Below are 18,999 nucleotides of genomic sequence, written 5' to 3' on the forward strand. Positions count from 1 at the left end.
GGGTATGGTGTAAGAACGGTGTAAAAATTACAAATAATATTATGCCAAAATATCAGGTTTGAAATTCGTAAATTATGGCTGACGCTATCTTATTTTTTAATATGTAGGCCTACGCATAAAGAAAAACATTGCAAACGTGTTGCATAGAAATATTTTTAATTCGTCATAATACTGACGGGCCTACACCATAGGCCTAACAGAACAAGAGAGAAAAAAAATCGAAATGCTGTAGGATTCGAACCTTCAACCTCTCGCACTTCAAACCACGGCGTTAACCACTAGACCATCACAACCTGCTGTAACATACTCGTATCTTTTGCAACCTTATTTCTCATTCAGGGACTCGATCAACAATAATATTTTTAAAACTGCTTTTAAGTTCAGTCAAATGAGGTGATATTACTTTTTATATTGACTTCAATATTTTGTAAGTCAATGCAGTATTTTACTTGAATAAAGAAATATCACTGGAGTCAACTGGACGATTCTGACGATTATTATTCGATATAATGACAAGGCCGGCTGCTATTTTGCTAGTGACACTTGTCACTAACGGGACACGCACGATTGAGACACGGGCCGTTTTGAGAGTAACTTTACAACCTACGACTCGATTGTTCCACCAATCATTTTCGCTGAAAATTTAATACAAGCTCAAGTTAGTTAATATCTATCATTACAGAAAAGCATAAGACCGGCGTTTGCTCATAGTTGTAGATATAACCATTTTGGTGATCGTGACATGCAATTTTTCTCATTTTCCCGGCCACTGTGGACATGTTCAAGCTTCTTTATTTTCAATATTATTCAACTTTTACTCGTTTTTTGTTCTTTGCACAAATGTTTGGTATCTTATCCGTGATCATGGTACACAATTTAAGCAAAAACCGACCCGTGTCTCCCATTTCTGGAGCTATTTCGCTAAAACATGTTTGCCGGCCAAATTTTCAACATTTAGTTACGTAACCCGTGTTCACCAACCCGTAAAAAATTTCTATCGAACAAAAGAGGTCACGAAGTTGCCGTCGTACTGTATGTGCTCACTGACCATGAAACTGTGCAATTGATCAAAATAGACGAAGCAATGTTCGGCCTTGCAATTCCTTGAGCGTGGCCATAGGTTTGGGATATACTCAAAACATAAGTAGTGGTTAATGATTTTCGTAATAATATCAAAATGGCTCATGTGTTGTCCTGAAAGCAAAATATTGCCATCCTCTCCTGTATATTTATACAATTTTCCATAAAGAAAAGGCTAAGGAAAACTAAGATCAAAAGGGCTAAACACCACCACCAACAACAACATAGGCCTACAAGAATATAATGTAGCATGTGCACACATTTATCATGTTGTGGATGGTGAATCAAGCTGGTCCCTACACATTCCCAAATGAATGCAGTGACCAACCGGTGTTCACTCAGCTGATTGGCTGAAGGAGGTTAGATTGCATGCAACAACCTTGAAAGTAGAGCATGTCTCTACCTTTTTGCCTGTTGCTCGGAGGATTAATTTGCCTGATGCTTGGGGGATTAATTCCTTGCAAATCCAAAATACACGGTGCAATCTTTTTCCAAGGTCTGTGCAACAGGCAGTTGCATGGAAAATTGCATCGTGTAAGCCGGCCTTTAGGAGAAGGTATCTTCCAAAAAAATTCCAAATGTTGAACTAAAAGACCACAAATTGCCCTCTATGGTATCACAGCGGTCACTGATGCATTAAACCTCGTCCTTTTGAAGGTGGTGGCGGTATGGTATGGAGGAGGTTGCAAACCAGTTCATACTGCATACTAAAACCTTTATGTTATACCCTAATGATGATCGTATGTCCATCCTGTGCAACAGTGCCTCATTTCAAATGTTTTAGTTTTCGTTTTAGTTTTGGTCACGTGGTTTCCTATTTTCCTGCCTAACCACTTGAATCACAAGATATCGAACTCATTGTTTCTACCTTTTGTTAAAAACTAAACATTTGTGACAGGTAGTTTCGGTTTTGGTTTCAGTTTCTTATAAGTGGTGTGACGAAGAAATTTACAGGGTTTGAAGTTACCTGATCTAAGTATACAAAAGAAATGTTTAACTTTCGCAGTGCAATATTCACGAGCAGAGAAGTCGAACAAAGCAGTCTACATTTGAAAGCATTGATTTAGTTTGAAAGCATTGACTTGAAACTACGAAATAGCCTTAGCTTATTTCACTGTGAAATTATATAAACCATCGAAATATTTCCACAGACATTACAATAGACACTTGACAGATTATACACGTGAGTGATATAATAGACACTTCAGTGATATAAACACTTTTATACACAACTCCATTTATGTGCATGTCGCATGACGGAAGATCAATATCATAGAAAGCTGGTTTAAATTGACTTTTATTTAATTTATTTATTGGAGAATAGAGAGAGAAGAGATCGTCAGGGGAAAAGGGTGTGTGTGTGGGGGGGGGTAAGGGTAAGAGAGCATTGGAAGTGGGAAGGGAAGGAGGGGAGAAGGGAGCTCAAGAATGGAGTGGAATAATAGGGAAGAGTCGATATCGAGTGTGGGGAGGGAACGTAGGTAAGAGGTATGGGTTGTGCTTTCCGGGGAATAAACTAATGCATAATTAAATCATCTACATCACCTGGTCACCTGGTCCCTGTATGTCAGACAACTAACATAGTGGTGCATGTCCACCTTAATAATAATTCGATTCGTAAGTTTCATTTACTGCTTTTTGAATGACAAAAGGATATGTTGCAACTAAGTGAAGCTCGTCGTGCAAATTCTAGAAATGAATAAATTCGCTTCACATAATGAGCACGTTGTATTTGATTAGTCAGTTTTACTTCGGCATTTATGAAAAGAATGATTGGTCAATTTGGCTCCGCGGAGCAAAAAAATAAGCTACGCGTAACAGCACCACGTTGTGGTGGTTACGGCCGACTACACTCTAAATTTTGCAATGGTTAACATGGTTAATGTAGTTGTGAACAAACGGTTGAACCGTTTGTTACACTCTCTTGATGCTACGATATGATATAATTACCATTAAACGTCTTTATACCCGTCTTTATACAAATTACACCATGTATTTTAGGGACAACTATGTGTTAGTGCACTAACACATAGTTGTCCCGAAAGTATACGTTTGTATTTTCGCGACAATTATGTGTTAGTGCAATATATATTGTCATATATTTATGAATTTATATCATGTATATTGTATTGTACACAGGTTTATTCAAAGTACGCAGCATCAAGACAGTTTAGAGTGTATACACTTCGTGAACAAATATGCCATACTTTAATACTGGGTGTATGTAATTGCGACCAATTACGAAAACTTGCATCAGCTGGTTTTTTTTAATCACTGATCACGTTGAAAACTATCATATAGATAATATACATTGTTGTATTGCTACTATTATTTGGAGAGACACCAACCATAGTCTTTGTAGGGTCTATGCACCAAACCATAATAGGCATCTCAACACAGCAACTAGTGTTCGCGGTAAGTGTTTACTTTCTCAATCTAAACTTGCGATGGGTATTCGCCGGCGAAGTGATGTAATAATCGGATTACAATGTATGATGGCTTCAAGATTAATATATCGGGAATAACTGTCTGTTAATTTTACGCCAAAAATATTGTACGTTTACCTCAAATACCGACCACAAATAATACATACTGTAACTGTGATTAATCACAAAGAAACATTTGATCAACCATACACTTTCAAAGTTCAACAACAACTTCACTCCGGAATTATTTCAATTCATGAACTTAAGGGAGTATTTCGTGATCCTAGCGTCCTCTTTTTATGACATTTATCAGTAGATATCCGCGAAAAAAGCTTATTCCCAAAATTTCAGTTGATTCCGCGCATGCGAGTTATATATGATTTTGTGTACATTACACTGCTCCATAAGCCAATGATGTAATTTCGCACACCAGAACGTAATTCAAATTTGACGATATTTTTGCTAAACGAATTTTAATTAAAATATGCAAGAAACGTTTTGAACATAAACAATAGAGAGATTGCGATGTTTCAAACACAGCACATGGACCGTACGTTTTCACGTACGTTAATACGGTGTTAAATAATGCTAGTCTCGGTTCCAAACTGGATTGTGCTCATTCGTCACGAAGGAGAACAAGTCGGCTGGAATAAATACTATAAATCTGATCTAATCTATGAAGATAGAGGTAATGGTGATTGATGAATTAACAGTAAGCGTATAGTATCTGTCTAATTCAAACAGTCCGCTTTTGATTTTGACTAAAATTTTGATTTAACATTTAACATACTGCTTAAACTTAATTGCATTTTTGTGCTCCCCAAATATTACAGTTGCCCAAAAACATATAGTTTGGTAGATTAAGGATCACTACATCCATATTATTATGACTTTACTTTCAAAATGAGACTTTTTCGCCCCGAAAATTGGGCGCGTTGCATGAACTTCGACACGAGGTAAAATCAGCATATTTCAACTATGATAAGGTTATGGAGTCGGTGACAAAGGTAATGCATCATTGGTCTAAAAGAAACTTGACAGTTTTTGGAAGAATAACTATAGTCAAATCCCTACTGATACCAAAGTTTAACCACCTTGTTCTTTCAATTCCTAACCCGTCAAAAGACTTTGCAAAAGAATTATATAATTATAATTATAACTATAATTTTGTTTGGAAAGGTACAAGAGATAAAATAAGTAGAGATCAATAATAGTCAAATGATAATTCTGAAGGTGGATTAAGATTGGTTAAGGTAGATTTATTCTTTGAAGCACTGAAATGTCCATGATAGGACGAATTGTAAATGGAAGTATTGATGCTTAAGGATTGATGTTTTTTGCTATTTTAACTGGTATAAATATTTATGATCTTGAGTGGGCGCAAATTATACACTAAAAGTAGCAAAAAATTCCCAACATGTTTTTTTGGAAAGAAGTTCTTTTACCTTGGTCTAAGGTAAAGAAAAAGCACAATCCTAATACAATTGATGATGTTTTAAGATCATGCTTATGGGAAAACGAATGCTTTAAGATTGGTGGTAAAGAAATAAATTATAAAGAATGGCGTACAGCAGATATTGATTTTGTTTTCCCTTTCTTCATGAAATTGAAACAAATTATGGATTAAGGCTAATTTTTTTTTGAATACAACAGTATAATTTGCGCAATTAAGAGTAATGTCAAGCATCTATTTCAGGAAAACGTTACATTTATTGCAATTCCAAAGCCGTTTATCCCATTTCATTTCAGTTTTATTTTAAAAGATAAAAAAGGTTGCAGAGCAATCTGCAAACAACTTATGTCCTCAAAGATACCAAAAGTAAAATTGAATAGTAGCTTTTCAGATGATGAATGGAAGATATACTCTTTGTTGCCATTTAAATGTACAATGGATACAAAATTACGGTGGTTTCAGTACAGAATTTTAAATGGAATTTTGATTTGATTTGTTCGGGTTTTGACAACCCTGGATAACCCAAAAAAGCCTCTATTGAAGCTTATTGCCATTGGGGTCCTTTTGAACACCGGGACGGGTTGGGAACAGTCAGGGGTTAACACCCTACTCTTTTCGAAACTGGCTGCGAGATACATGTAGAGGTATGGCTCTCTGTACACGGGACCGACGGCTTAACGTCCCCTCCGAAGGACGGAGTACTTTCATGATTCATTTACCCAATTCTAAATGAACCATGGGGAGAGCGGAAGTCTGAATTTTATCTACAGAAGTTGCCAATTAATTTCAGACTTTTTTTTTCCAAGTCAATATCCCAGCAAATCGCCACCGCCGGGAATCGAACCCGGGACCTCATGCACTAAAGGCAAGTACCCTAACCATTGCGCCACGCTCTCCCCTCTTACCACAAATACATGTAGTAATTCTTACCACAAATACATGTATGTCTAAAATTGGCAAAATAAACGAGGAACCCGAAACGATAATTCGTCTTTTATCAGACTGTAAAAAGCCTCCCCATTTGGTCTCAGCTCGAAACCTGGAGTTTACAAAAACTCGGTATTCCTATCACTATCAACCGAAATCATATTCTTTTCGGGACAGATTTAGGAAAAATAAATAGTGCTCTAAATTTAATTCTCATTTTAACTAAGTTTTATATGTACAGAAAAAGATGCCAAAATTCAACTCTTTCTTTTATCCCTCATCAGAAGGAAACAGAATATTATCATAAATTGGAAAGGTGCATTCTTTTAAAAGATCCAAAATACCGAATGTATCAAAATAAATAGCAGGTTTGGAAGGGACTTTTCAAATAAACATTTTGTTCTTATTGTAAAAGCTAGACAATTCAAATGCTATATAAATATATATATGTGTGTGCTGGTACTGTTTATGTATTGTTTAATAAAAAAAAAATCATGGTGTATAAAAATCAAATTTCTGTATTTATCTGAGTAAACTATGATTGTAAAATGTACACCGGAAAAAATAAAATAAAACTAGTGTTGCATACAACACGAACAAGCCGGCCGGCTTAATGACCTTTGACCCAATCTGTGAACATATACTATAGACACTGGCTAATGTCAATTCATGTGTGCAAGTTAAGTAGAGTCACTCACCTATTGTTTATGGAAGAATATGCAATTTAAAGGTATTTTGTCTCGGACCGGAAGTGACCTCTTAATGACCTTTGACCCGAAATTAAAAAAATACCACATATACATAGGGTAACAGCAATTCATGTGTGAACATACCGGCCCTCTGCTATTTTTTACCTGGCTAATAAAAATGTTGACGGCATTTTGTTTTAAACCGGAAGTAACCCCTTAATGACCTCTGACCCCAAATAAAAACATGTCTCATTTACACTTTGTAATAACCACAGAGGAGTAAGATAAAACAGAGCGCGTACCACCAGTCAAAGTCTACGCCTCATCCGATAATGAGGGCCGATTGTTCCATGAAATGCGACAGGCGAGACTGCTAGACAACTACCGCGTATTTTCATGGTCTATCGCGTAATCGCGTAAAGGCACGCAGCACTGGCGTGATTGTTAGACACGGCATGATCGAACAATCGGCCCTCATGAATATGCGAGAACTAGTAGCATACAATACACGGGGACTTTGACTGGTTGTACACGCTCTGTTTCTTCCTCCTCTGTGGTAATAACAATTCATGTGTGAACATATCGGCTCTCTGCTATGTTTTTCCTAAATAAAAAATTATCGAAGGTATTTAGTTATAGACCGGAAGTTACCCCTTAATGACCTTTGACCCGCAAATCTGTGAACATCCTATAGACACTGGCTAATGTCAATGCATGTGTGCAAGTGGCGTCACTCTGCTATGTTGTTTGTGGCAGAAGAGGCATTTTGAAGATTTTTTTGACCTTTGACCCCATACTAGTTAACACCCAAAAGACATTGACTAATATTAATGCTTATGTGCAAGTGTCATCACTGTACTATGTAACAAGAAAGAATTTAATTTTTGAATTATTTTAAATTTCAGACCGGAAATGACCCCCTTAATGACCTTTGACCCCAAATCTGTGAACACCCCATAGGCATTGACTAATGTCAATGCATGTGTGCAAGTGGCGTCACTGTTCCATGTTATTTGTTGAAGAAGAAGCATTTTTAGTGTCAAAAATGTCGTTTTTGGCCATAAACCGGAAGTAGCTACCCCTTAATGACCTTTGACCCCAAATTTTTGAACACCTCAAAGGCACAGTGTAATAACAATGCATATGTGCAAATGACGTCACTGTGCAATGTTGCTTGTTGGAGAAGAAGCAGATTGACAAAAAGAAAGAAGAACAAGCCGGGCTGCTTTATGACCTTTGACCCCAAATCTGTGAATATCCTGCAGACACTGTCCAATGTATATTCATGTGTGCAATAAGCGTCACTAAGCTATGTTGTTTGTGGCAGAAAATGCAATTTGATGGTATTTCGTCTCTGACCGGAAGTGGCTCTTTAATGACCTTTGACCCCAAATGAAAAATATCACATATATACTGTGTAACAATAATTCATGTGTGAACATACTGGCTCTCTGCTATGTTTTTCCTGACTAAAATGTTTTTTAACGATATTTCGTTTTAGACCGGAAGTGACCCCTCAATGACCTCTGACCCCAATTAAAGAAATACCACAGTTACACGTGGTAATAATATTTCATGTGTGAACATACCGTCACTGTGGTATGTTTGACTTTTGAATTTTTGAAGGTATTTGGTTTTAGACCGGAAGTGACCCCTTAATAAACTTTGACACCAAATATGTGAACAAGCTGACTAATGTTAATGCATGTGGCGTCACATTGCTATGTTATCTGTGGCAGAAGAAGCATTTTGAAGATGTTTTGTCTTGGGCCGGAAGTGACCCCTTAATGACCTTTGACCTCAAGTTGGTTAACACCTATAGACATTGACTAATATCAATGATTATGTGCAAGTGTCGTGCTGTGCCTTTAGGGTGTTCACATATTTGGGATCAAAGGTCATTAAGGGGTCACTACTTCCGGTTTACGGCCGAAATGTGATTTTTGACACTAAAAATGCTTCTTCATCTACAAGTAACATAGCACAGTAATGCCACTTGTACACATGCGACGCAAAAACACAAATCTAGTACTAACAGTCAATATATTTAAAAGATATAGCAAACTTTCCATGGCAGAGATTGCACCAAAGACAAATTACACATAAATTAAGTATAAATTCAGGGTTAAACCACTATTGCGGAAAATCCATGTGATCATTTCAAACAACTGTTGCATGTTATTATCAATTAATAGATTTACGCACAAAGATTAAGTTATTTTCAACTCGCCGATAAGTTGTTTTTAACATACCATAGGCTTAATAGTTGGTGTATTTCGTAGGTCTATCATTAAAAAATCAATGTGATAATTACAAACAGCTGTTAAGAATAACATATTAGAGAGATTGCGATTGCCAAACGTAGGTATCGGACGTATGTAGATCTATTCAAAACCACTCTCCTCTATCGAAGCGAGGTCACGTATTTAGCCAGTTTTTAAGATTTTCCACGTGCGAAATGAACGTAGATACATCGTTGAAAATGCACAAAATGTGTCCATTTCACATTATATTAAAGACAGTCAAGGATTATGAACATACGAAGGAAGGTATAATTATTATTTTGATCCTTTTTGATTGTAACAAATCATTATAATAAAGGTACAGCGATTTTTGACAACATTTATACGCGATGCCCATACGCAGAGATTGCCCATTGAAATGTGTGTGATACTTTGCGTATAAAAATAATTACATTGTGATTTCACATTTTGGACTCAACGTAAAAAACGTACATTCCACGTTGATATACCGATTTTACGACATGTCAAAATTCATGCAACGCGCCTAATTTTCAGGATGAAAAAGCCTCATTTTGAATGTAAAGTCATGATATATGGATGTAGTGATCCTTAACCTACCAAAACATATGTTTTCGGGCAACTATAGTATTTGGGTAGCACAAAAATACAGTTAAGTTTAAGCAGCATGTTAGATCAGATATTATAGTCTCCAGCCGCCTTGTTCTCCTTCGTTACGAATGAGCACAATCCAGTTTGGAACCGAGACTAGCAATATTTAACACCGTATCAACGTAAGTTAAAACGTCCAAAAACCAATCGATAATTTCTCTTGTTTTTAAAGTTTGGAATACAAACCATCAGGGCTTGAGATTGGAATTCCAATTTCCTTTCTCACGAACTAAGGGCTAAGAGTAAAATTGTGCAATTGTGATTGGAAGTGACCTTTTCTCCTTTCTCCTTTCCCTTGCTTTTTTCCCATTTCTTGCTTTGTTTTTCACAGCTATCTGGGCCAGCATGCATCTTTATTAGCCTGTACTGGCTATCCAGGCTTATGCATTTATGTGGGGTTCGGTTGCTGCATCGTCTTCAGTGAGAAATACAGCCTTTACGAAATTTTCTGCCAAAGATATTTTATGGTTCAGTAAGAAATATACAAGCCATTCATGAAATTTCATTTATCTACATTTGGCTTTTTGTATGCTTAACATGCGTAAATTAACGTTTTAAGAAAAACATTTTATGGGTAGCTGTTATTTAAGACTCAACTTGTTACAAGCGGACAAGTGCAACCCTTTCGGCAGCATGAGTGGAACCAGCTTGACCAACAGCATAAACAGCAGAGAGCTTTTGTCAGCAGTATGCGCAAGAGATGACTGGAAGCCATAGCACACGAAAGAGAACATATTCATTATAAAAAGACATTTATAATTTGGTTGTGTGACACCATAACCTTAACTGAACACAATGTTTGTTGCTATCGGAAGGGAAAGAAGAAACGAGAAAGAAGAGAAGATGAACAAAGAAGTCACTTGGTACCCCCGGGATTCGAACCTCGGACCCTTCGCAAGATCACCAGCTTGTAGCCACGCAGGTGACGCTTGCCCAGCCAGCGATTCCCTGGGTTAGGGTTAAAATAGGGAACATCTTAACTTATCATTTTTTTGAATTGATTACTTATAAGCTACTATACGGGATAGTATAGCGGGTATTATTCCGATACTAGTATTCTGGTACTATAGTGTCGGAATAGTACCCGCTTTCAGCTGGCGCCAATCCATGTCACGTGACTAATTAGAATAACTGCCATATATGCTTGGAGCCTAATGGCTATACAGTCAAGGAATGTCAAGAACTGCGCTAATAAAATATCCTTACACTTGGAAAAATAATCACAATTTCAAAACTGAACCGTGTTGAGGTAAATTCTAATCTTGCACATTATGGCACCACAGTGAATCCAATGTGACCTCAAGAAGTAAAGTTACAAGCAATTGAATAGACGAATGTCCCGTTTTGAAAGTGACAAAATGGCCTATACAAGGCGCAAAAAGATTCCAACAAGCGAAACAAAGAGACAACACGGGTTCTTCAATGAAGCATTATTTAAACCAGTTTTTATTTCAGTTTTTACTTCTCTGTACTTTTCATAACTTTCATTTTATTTGTCAGTTCTTTTGTTTCTGTTTTCTTTTGTTCCTTTTTTTTTTAAATTGAAGCCAAATGCATACATTAGCCATTCACCACTCTCAAACTAGATGGCTAGTCTGTGGAGTTTTGAATAGGCCAGTTTGTCACGTTTAAAACTGGACCTTCGTCTACTCTAATCCAATGCTTGTAACTTTGCTTCTTGAAAGCGCATTGGATTCAATGTGGTGTCAAAATTTGCAGGATTAGATAGTGCATCTATTAAAAAACAAAGTTACCCCAATATGGTTCAGTTTGGAAATTGTGATTATACTTTATTGGCGCAGTATATATACTGCCCTACAAGGACTTGTACAGTGTGTTCTATATCTGAACTTCACAATACAGATAAGATTATATTGGGTGACAGTTTTTGAACAGAACTTTATATTTTATCTGAATTTAGTATAAGCTTAAGAACATCGTACACTGTTGGCTATATCAAACCATGGAGTATGTTGAATTCTTCACACAAGACAAAATTCAATGCATGCAATACATGTGAATGTGTATATTATATGTTTTGAACATGCAATTGAGCATCCATAATGTACATTTTCAGTTGTTTTTTGCCGCAAATTTCAATGCTGCATGTATGTACAATAATCAATTGCTACACATTATAATAATTTGAAATTGTCCAGTGACATTGTCCGTATACCACGTAAATCTCTGGACATATCTCTATGACCATATTGGGCAAAACAATTTACATGCGAAACAAATAATTTAGTATTAGACACTATCCCGATACTATAGTATTGGGTACTATCCCGATACTAGTATCGGACACTATTCCGATACTATTTATCAGTGTCTCCCATTACTATATGTCCATATATGGACAAAAAATTTACATGTAAAACGTATCCGGATACTATACCCATACAAATATCCCACTAGGTATTAGGTACTATTCCGGTATTAGTATCAGAGACTATTTCGATACCTATTATATTTTGATATGATAAAAGGTAGCATCATAAACCATCTAACTGATACATAACTAATCAGTCTGTGTTCCAAACTTTAAACAAGAGAACTTATCTTTTATGTCTTTAAATTATACCAAAATGTCTTGGGGTCCTTTCGTTTTGGGAGCCCTATGTTTCTCTCTTATGTGAAATCACGCCATAAACAGGCAACACGTTGTTTTATACCGCGCTGCACTGGTACGTTCACGCGGTACCTCTGCATTGAACCATGCCATGCTGATCACTGGCACCTGTAAGATTAACAGAGACTTTGCGGAATTAAGTTACTGGAACTTTAAAGCTAGCTTCAGACTCCGTGTATTGTACGTACAATATTGTATGCAACATATCTACGTTATTTAATCTATTGCCATTCTATTTCCAGTAATGTTTAAGTTCTAACGAATGTTTGATGACGAAAAATCGATAATATGTTACATGTAATATCTAGTAGAAATATATTATCGATTTTACGTCATCAAACATTCGTTAGAACTTAAACATTACTGGAAATAGAATGGCAATAGATTAAACAACGTAGATATGTTGCATACAATATTGTACGTACAATAAAAAGTCTGAATACTGCTTAACGGCAACTTCAAAAATATCGATTCGATTTCTTGCTCAAATTCACTTCAACGCGAACGTCAGACTGGTTTCTGTACCAACAGCGTCTTGTTGTTTAAACTAGGGGAAGTGTATCAATGGGTGATCAAAAGAAGGGTATGTAAAAGCGACTGTAACAAATTTCTCCCTTTTGTTTGCTGAAGTGGTTTGTTGGTAACACTTATTACAATAGGCGCTTAGTTTGAATAAACATGGTTACATCTCTAGGCGATGACCAATGCAATGGGAATTAGGCCTATGTTATGAGCTATACGCTAATATTATACTTCTAAACATGTTTCATTCTTGTGATATGCCTATATTATTGTCCCGGATTATTATAATAAAAGCTCAATTATTATTTCAGTAAACGTGAGCTTTGTCAATTTTATATTTCCATAAATTCTATCAGGAGACAAGCCCATTTTATCTGTTTGCTCTCCCTACCCCCCCCCCCCCCCACCACCACCACCTCTCCATATCATCCCCTCCCTCCATCTATTCATCTATCCTCACTTTCCCACTCCCCAGTGGCGTTGCCAGGAGTTTTCTTTTAGGAGGGCAAGGACTCCTATTTGAATTCTGATCGAATTAAATATATCTCCCCGAATGATCCTCATTTTGTTCTTTAAAAACTCCCAGAATTTTGAATTTCAACCAACATATTGTTGGATGCTCCTTTTCTGACATCCTTATTTTTTGTAACAAATAGGCCTCCTCTTTTAATAATGAATAATTTGGTTGACATAAAATACCCATAGGCCTATAGGCCTATGCCCCAATGTATAACTTATGTTTGATGAGTGTGTTTAAAGAATGTCAGCGTATAGCGTGGCACATGTTAGACCAGCTTTCTGCTGAATTGGGGTACATAATGTAGGCCTAAATGAATAAAATAATTAATTAAATAAAATACCTGAACAGTACAAGCATATTTGGTTATATGAAGAGCTGTGTTTCAAAACCCCTTACATCCACTTTTGGATGAAATTGAGTTATTGACATGACATTATAGTGATGGTAAAAATACACATTTTGGTGGTTGTTTGACCTTCATACCACTTTCCCTTCCGGAGATATGGTATATTTCCCGTTTGGGAAATCTTAGGGAACTTCCGGAAATCTGAACTTAAAATGAATATAACATTTTTGGAAAATAATTTCTTAATGTATAATAGTAGCCTTGAATGTTCTTTAACTATTAAAACCAAAAGGAACTATTTTGGGGTCACTATGTTTGAATAAATTCATTGTAATTAAGGAAAGCTGTAGCTTCGGATATGCTCGAAAACTTCATTTTCCCGGATTTAATTAAAAAATCATAATCAAAAAAGTAAATGAGATAATTCAATTTTTCTTTTTGATTTTGAAAGCATTAGTCAAGTTATATAAAGTAGTGCAAACAAATGGGCTCAAATTTGATTGCAAAGGTGGTTTCTAGGAAAGGGGTAAATGTATTTTGTCGCAAAAGCCCTTACATCCACAAAAGGCGCGATATTAACGAAATAATAAAATAAATAGGAAGGCTTAAAAATTGTACCAAAACTATTCTTTTAGTTTCTATTCATCAACACTATATCCGAACCCAAATTGAATTAAATCGAACAAGTAATACTTGCACAATTAAAAAAAGCTGTTTTTCTCAAAAAGTCAAAAGTGGATGTAAGGGGTTTTGAAACAAAGCTCTTCATATAGATGTAATTACAAGACACGCAACGTTGTAAAAAAATGTTCACAGTAGCTGCAATTCGCAGAAGTTCAGTACACTGCTGGGTCCCGTAAAATGGCCTGATGAACTTAATCCCCTTGGCGTTGAAGTCGAAGCCAAAACTTGGTTCCGCAAGCTGATTTGGTGTACGTCATGAGCACACACAAAAGCATATACCAAGTGTGACGTTTGGAACAAAAATATTTTGATCTAATTCAATCAGTAATTTTCAGCAACATGTGGCATGTTTTTTACCCAAACCAAATTAGATTTCAATAATTCGTATATTAACTAGATAATACATAAGTGGTAATTATGTAGTCTATGAGGAAATATCCAAACTATTGTTCTTAATTATGACGTATTTTCATAAAAAAAATTATGGCTCACTATAGATTCTCGCGTCAACTTTAACTTCAAGCGGCATTAATGGCAGAGTGGTTTTGAATACACAATCCTCTATAATCCTCTAGACGTTAAAGTTTGTGGTTTCTAACTTCATTTCGCAAGGTTTCTAGTATCTTTGAAAAGACCGATACTGTATTCAACCTATGATTGCAGACATACACATGTGGTGAGTACAACCTGCTTCTAGCGCAGCGCGATATGTTCAAAATTGTTTGAACCTATTACTATGGCAGTTAATCCGATTTATTACGTAACTCCGCCTGCGTATTGGCCGTAGAAGTAGTGATGTACCATATTTGGCAATCAGAAAATATTGTTGTGACAAGAAGCTTGTATTCGCTGGCGAAGTTATGTAATTAATCGGATCAATTACCATAGCAATAGGTGAAAACAATTTTGAACATATCGCGCTGCACTACAAGAAGGTTACACTCATCACCTGTGTATATCTTGTTACGAGTCGTACTTGACTCAAGGCCAAAATCACCTTTTACCCGAACTCACACGAATGCACAACACAAATACACTGTTTGTTTAAGCTAACAAAATCTAAGTCTTTAATTGAAAGCAAGTTTTGTTTGGTACAATATAATGACAACAAATGCACATATACACTAATCAAATATAATCACTCTTTATCTATTTTGTACTTAGCCAGCATTCTTCTTCGTGGTGATCATAAAGTTCTTGCAATGTTCTGGACGACTGATGTAATATATCCTTATTCACTTGTCCTGCGAAAATCAGCGAAGTCCTTTGTGCACTTGCATTGATAAATCCTTGCGTATAAAATCATCATACGAAAATGGTGTTACTTTCTCCCAAGTACTAAACTCCTTGCGTCGTTCTCCAAACACATTCGTAACTCTTTGCGCAGTTCTCCAAATCACTTTACTCCTTGCGCCGTTCTCCAATATTAAGCTCCTTGCGCTGCTTTCTCCAAACTTGGTGCTATTTCCACCTTTCACACAATATCTTCAGGAAGCAGGACTGCGATGCAGTTGTCCCCACTTATTTTGACAGTTGCGTTGAATCAAAACACCAGACTTCAGCAAGTCGACAGAAGAATATATTTCCTTTCTTGGAAGAAGTACGTTCTTTGACGCATTCTAGACCTTCTCCGACAACACTGGCAAATAGTAGTACTTTGACTACATAAAATATTTCTGGCTTGCAATTTCCTTTCTTTGAAGGAATTGGACTGTAAGCATAGCCCAGATCAACACTATCAACTGTGAATCATTGTTTACATTTTCTTATTATATACCAAGCTTGGGAAAAACCCCATTCTATTCTGGGCCATTTACTGCCTTCACACTATGTTCAATCTGGGAAATTCCCAAGTCTTACTTATAACATTAACCTTTCTCATTACATCACTTCCTGAGGGGAAATCCCATTACATCACTTCCTGAGGGGAAATCCCATTACATCATTTTCAGGGGGTTTTCCAAATACTCCAAATTAGATATGATTCAGCTTGTTTTGCTCAATTTGAGAGGGGAATTCCCCAAAATGTCATCACTCATGTAACTTTGTAAACAAAAATAAATCATCAAATTAAATTACTCAGGGCACATCACACCCTCCCCTTAAAAGAAGAAAGTTTGAATGTAATGAAAACTTTCTTAATTGTTTTCTTCTTACATCAACGTCAACTTAATGTTAACTTTGAGTGCTTAACTCAACATACACAGTGACTACTTGTCACACAAGTTCCTTTTTAAAGGAATTTTTGTTTGTCACTTTTTATGCAATTCTGGACAAGGCATTAGCCATTACATTGTCTTTTCCCTTAATATGTTTGATGTCCAGATTGTACTCTTGCAAGGTCAAACTCCACCTCACCAGTCTTTGGTTTTTGTTCTTCATCCTGTTGATGAAGGTGAGGGGATTGTGATCTGTGAAAACAAGCACAGGGTATACTGTGGTACCCAAATACACATCAAAATGTAGCAATGCTAATAGCAATGCTCGACACTCCTTCTCAATTGTGGAGTAATTGCTCTGGTGCTTGTTGAATTTCCTTGAAAAGTAACAAATGGGGTGATCTATTTGATCTTCACCCTCTTGCATCACAACACCTCCACAGCCTATGTCACTGGCATCAACAGTCAACTTGAACTGCTTCTGAAAATCAGGTGCAGTAAGTACTGATGAACTCATGAGTATAGATTTGACTTTGTGAAAAGCATTTTCACACTGTTCTGACCAAATGAATTTTGCATCTTTCTTCAACAAATCAGTCAAAGGACTTGCTATCTCTGAAAAGTGTGGACAGAACTTTCTATAATAGCCAACCATTCCTAGACATCTCATGAGTGCCTTCTTGTTTACAGGTGTGGGGTATTGCTCAATTGCTTCAACTTTGGCTTTAATAGGTTTCACCTGACCTTGACCTACAACATACCCCAAGTATGTGACTGTGGCATGGCAAAACTCACTTTTTACCAGATTGACTGTCAACTGTACTTCTGACAGCTTCTTAAACAATTGATGGAGTTGTTCCATGTATTGTTCCCAAGTTTGACTGTAAACAATCAAATCATCTACATACGCTTCACATCCCTCTATGTCTGCCACAATTTGATTTACCATTCTCTGAAATGTTGCGGGTGCGTTTTTCAACCCAAATGGCATAACTTTGTATTGGTAAAGACCAAATGGTGTACAAAAAGCAGAAATCTCTTTGGCACGGTCTGTGAGTGGAACCTGCCAGTACCCTTTCAAAAGATCAAATTTGCTAACAAATTTTGCATTCCCAATTTTGTCTATGCAATCATCAATTCTTGGAATTGGGTACGAGTCTGTCTTTGAATGAACATTTGCAGCTCTCATGTCTGCGACCAATCGGTATGAACCATCAGGCTTGGGAACAAGAATACATGGTGAACTCCACTCACTACTACTTGGTTCTATGATATCATTGTCTAGCATATAATTAATCTCATTTTTGAGATGTTCCATTTTCAATGGATTGACTCTGTAAGGATGCTGCTTGATTGGTTTTGTATCACCAACATCTACATCATGAAATGCAGCATTTGTTCTACTTGGCGTATCAGGAAATATATTGTCAAATTTGTGAATCAAATTTGCAATTTGACTTTGTTGATCTTGAGAAAGATGACCTAACTTTGAGTCCAAATTAATGAGCACATCAGAATTGTTCAATTTTACATTATACTCTTTGTGCTCCAGCTCTTTATCCTGGTCAAATGTGACATCAGAATTGTCATCTTTACTCTTGTCTACATTGGCGATTTTGTCTACATCGGCATGTTTGGCTACATTATCAGCATGTTTTATTGTACACACAGATTTTGGAATGCCACTGTCACCTCTTTCAACATACTCTTTGAGCATATTTATGTGGCATAACTGCCTGCTCTTGCGTCTACCAGGAGTCTTGATAATATAATCTACTTCACCCACTTTTGACTCTACCTCACATGGGCCATGATATCTGGCTTGCAATGGGTGTCCTGGAATTGGAAACAGTACTAGAACTTTGTCACCTGGTTTGAACACTCTTTCTCTGGCATGTTGATCATACCATTGTTTCATTTTGGCCTGACCCTCTTTCAAGTTTTCTTTGGCGATATCAGTTGCTCTGTTAAGCCTATGCTTAAAATTGGAGACATAATCCAATAAATTAATATCTGATTTCTCATTGAGCCACTTTTCTTTCAACAACTTTAAGGGCCCGCACTGCGTGTCCAAACACTAACTCAAAAGGACTAAATCCTAAAGTTTCCTGAACAGCTTCCCTAGCAGCAAACAACAACAAGTGTACTCCCTCATCCCAGTCCCTCTGAAATTCCAAACAATATGTCCTGATCATGTTTTTCAATGTTTGGTGGAACCTTTCTAGTGCACCTTGTGATTCTGGATGGTAAGCACTTGAGGTATACTGTTCTATACCTAATTGATACATGACCTGCTGAAATACTCCAGAAGTAAAGTTTGATCCTTGATCTGACTGTATGGACTTGGGGAGCCCCACAAATTTGAAGAACTTGGTTAAAGCTTTCACTATAGTCACTGCTTTAATATTTCTCAAGGGCATGGCTTCAGGAAAGCGTGTTGACGCGCACATAATTGTCAGAAGGTACTGATTACCTAACTTGGTCTTTGGTAGGGGGCCTACGCAATCAATAATAACCCTACTAAATGGTTCATCAAAGGCTGGAATTGGCTTTAATGGAGCAGGAGGTATTTTCTGATTGGGCTTCCCTACTACTTGGCATATGTGACATGTTTTGCAATATTCAGAAACATCTTTTCTGAGAGTGGGC

At 36.7% G+C, this 18,999-nt stretch overlaps 1 protein-coding gene across 1 annotated transcript in view; it reads left to right on the top strand.

Moving 5' to 3' along the window:
- The first annotated feature begins 3,423 nt into the window (after positions 1–3,423).
- Positions 3,424–18,999, top strand: part of LOC140150908 (uncharacterized) — a 67,856-nt gene continuing 52,280 nt past the window's right edge. Inside the window, exon 1 of the mRNA XM_072173065.1 lies at positions 3,424–3,495. The gene's annotated coding sequence lies outside the window, so the exon portion shown is untranslated. The remainder of the gene's footprint in view (positions 3,496–18,999) is intronic.

This window comes from Amphiura filiformis, chromosome 4, assembly GCF_039555335.1.
Source record: "Amphiura filiformis chromosome 4, Afil_fr2py, whole genome shotgun sequence".
In the NCBI taxonomy this organism is placed as follows: Eukaryota; Metazoa; Echinodermata; class Ophiuroidea; order Amphilepidida; family Amphiuridae; genus Amphiura; species Amphiura filiformis.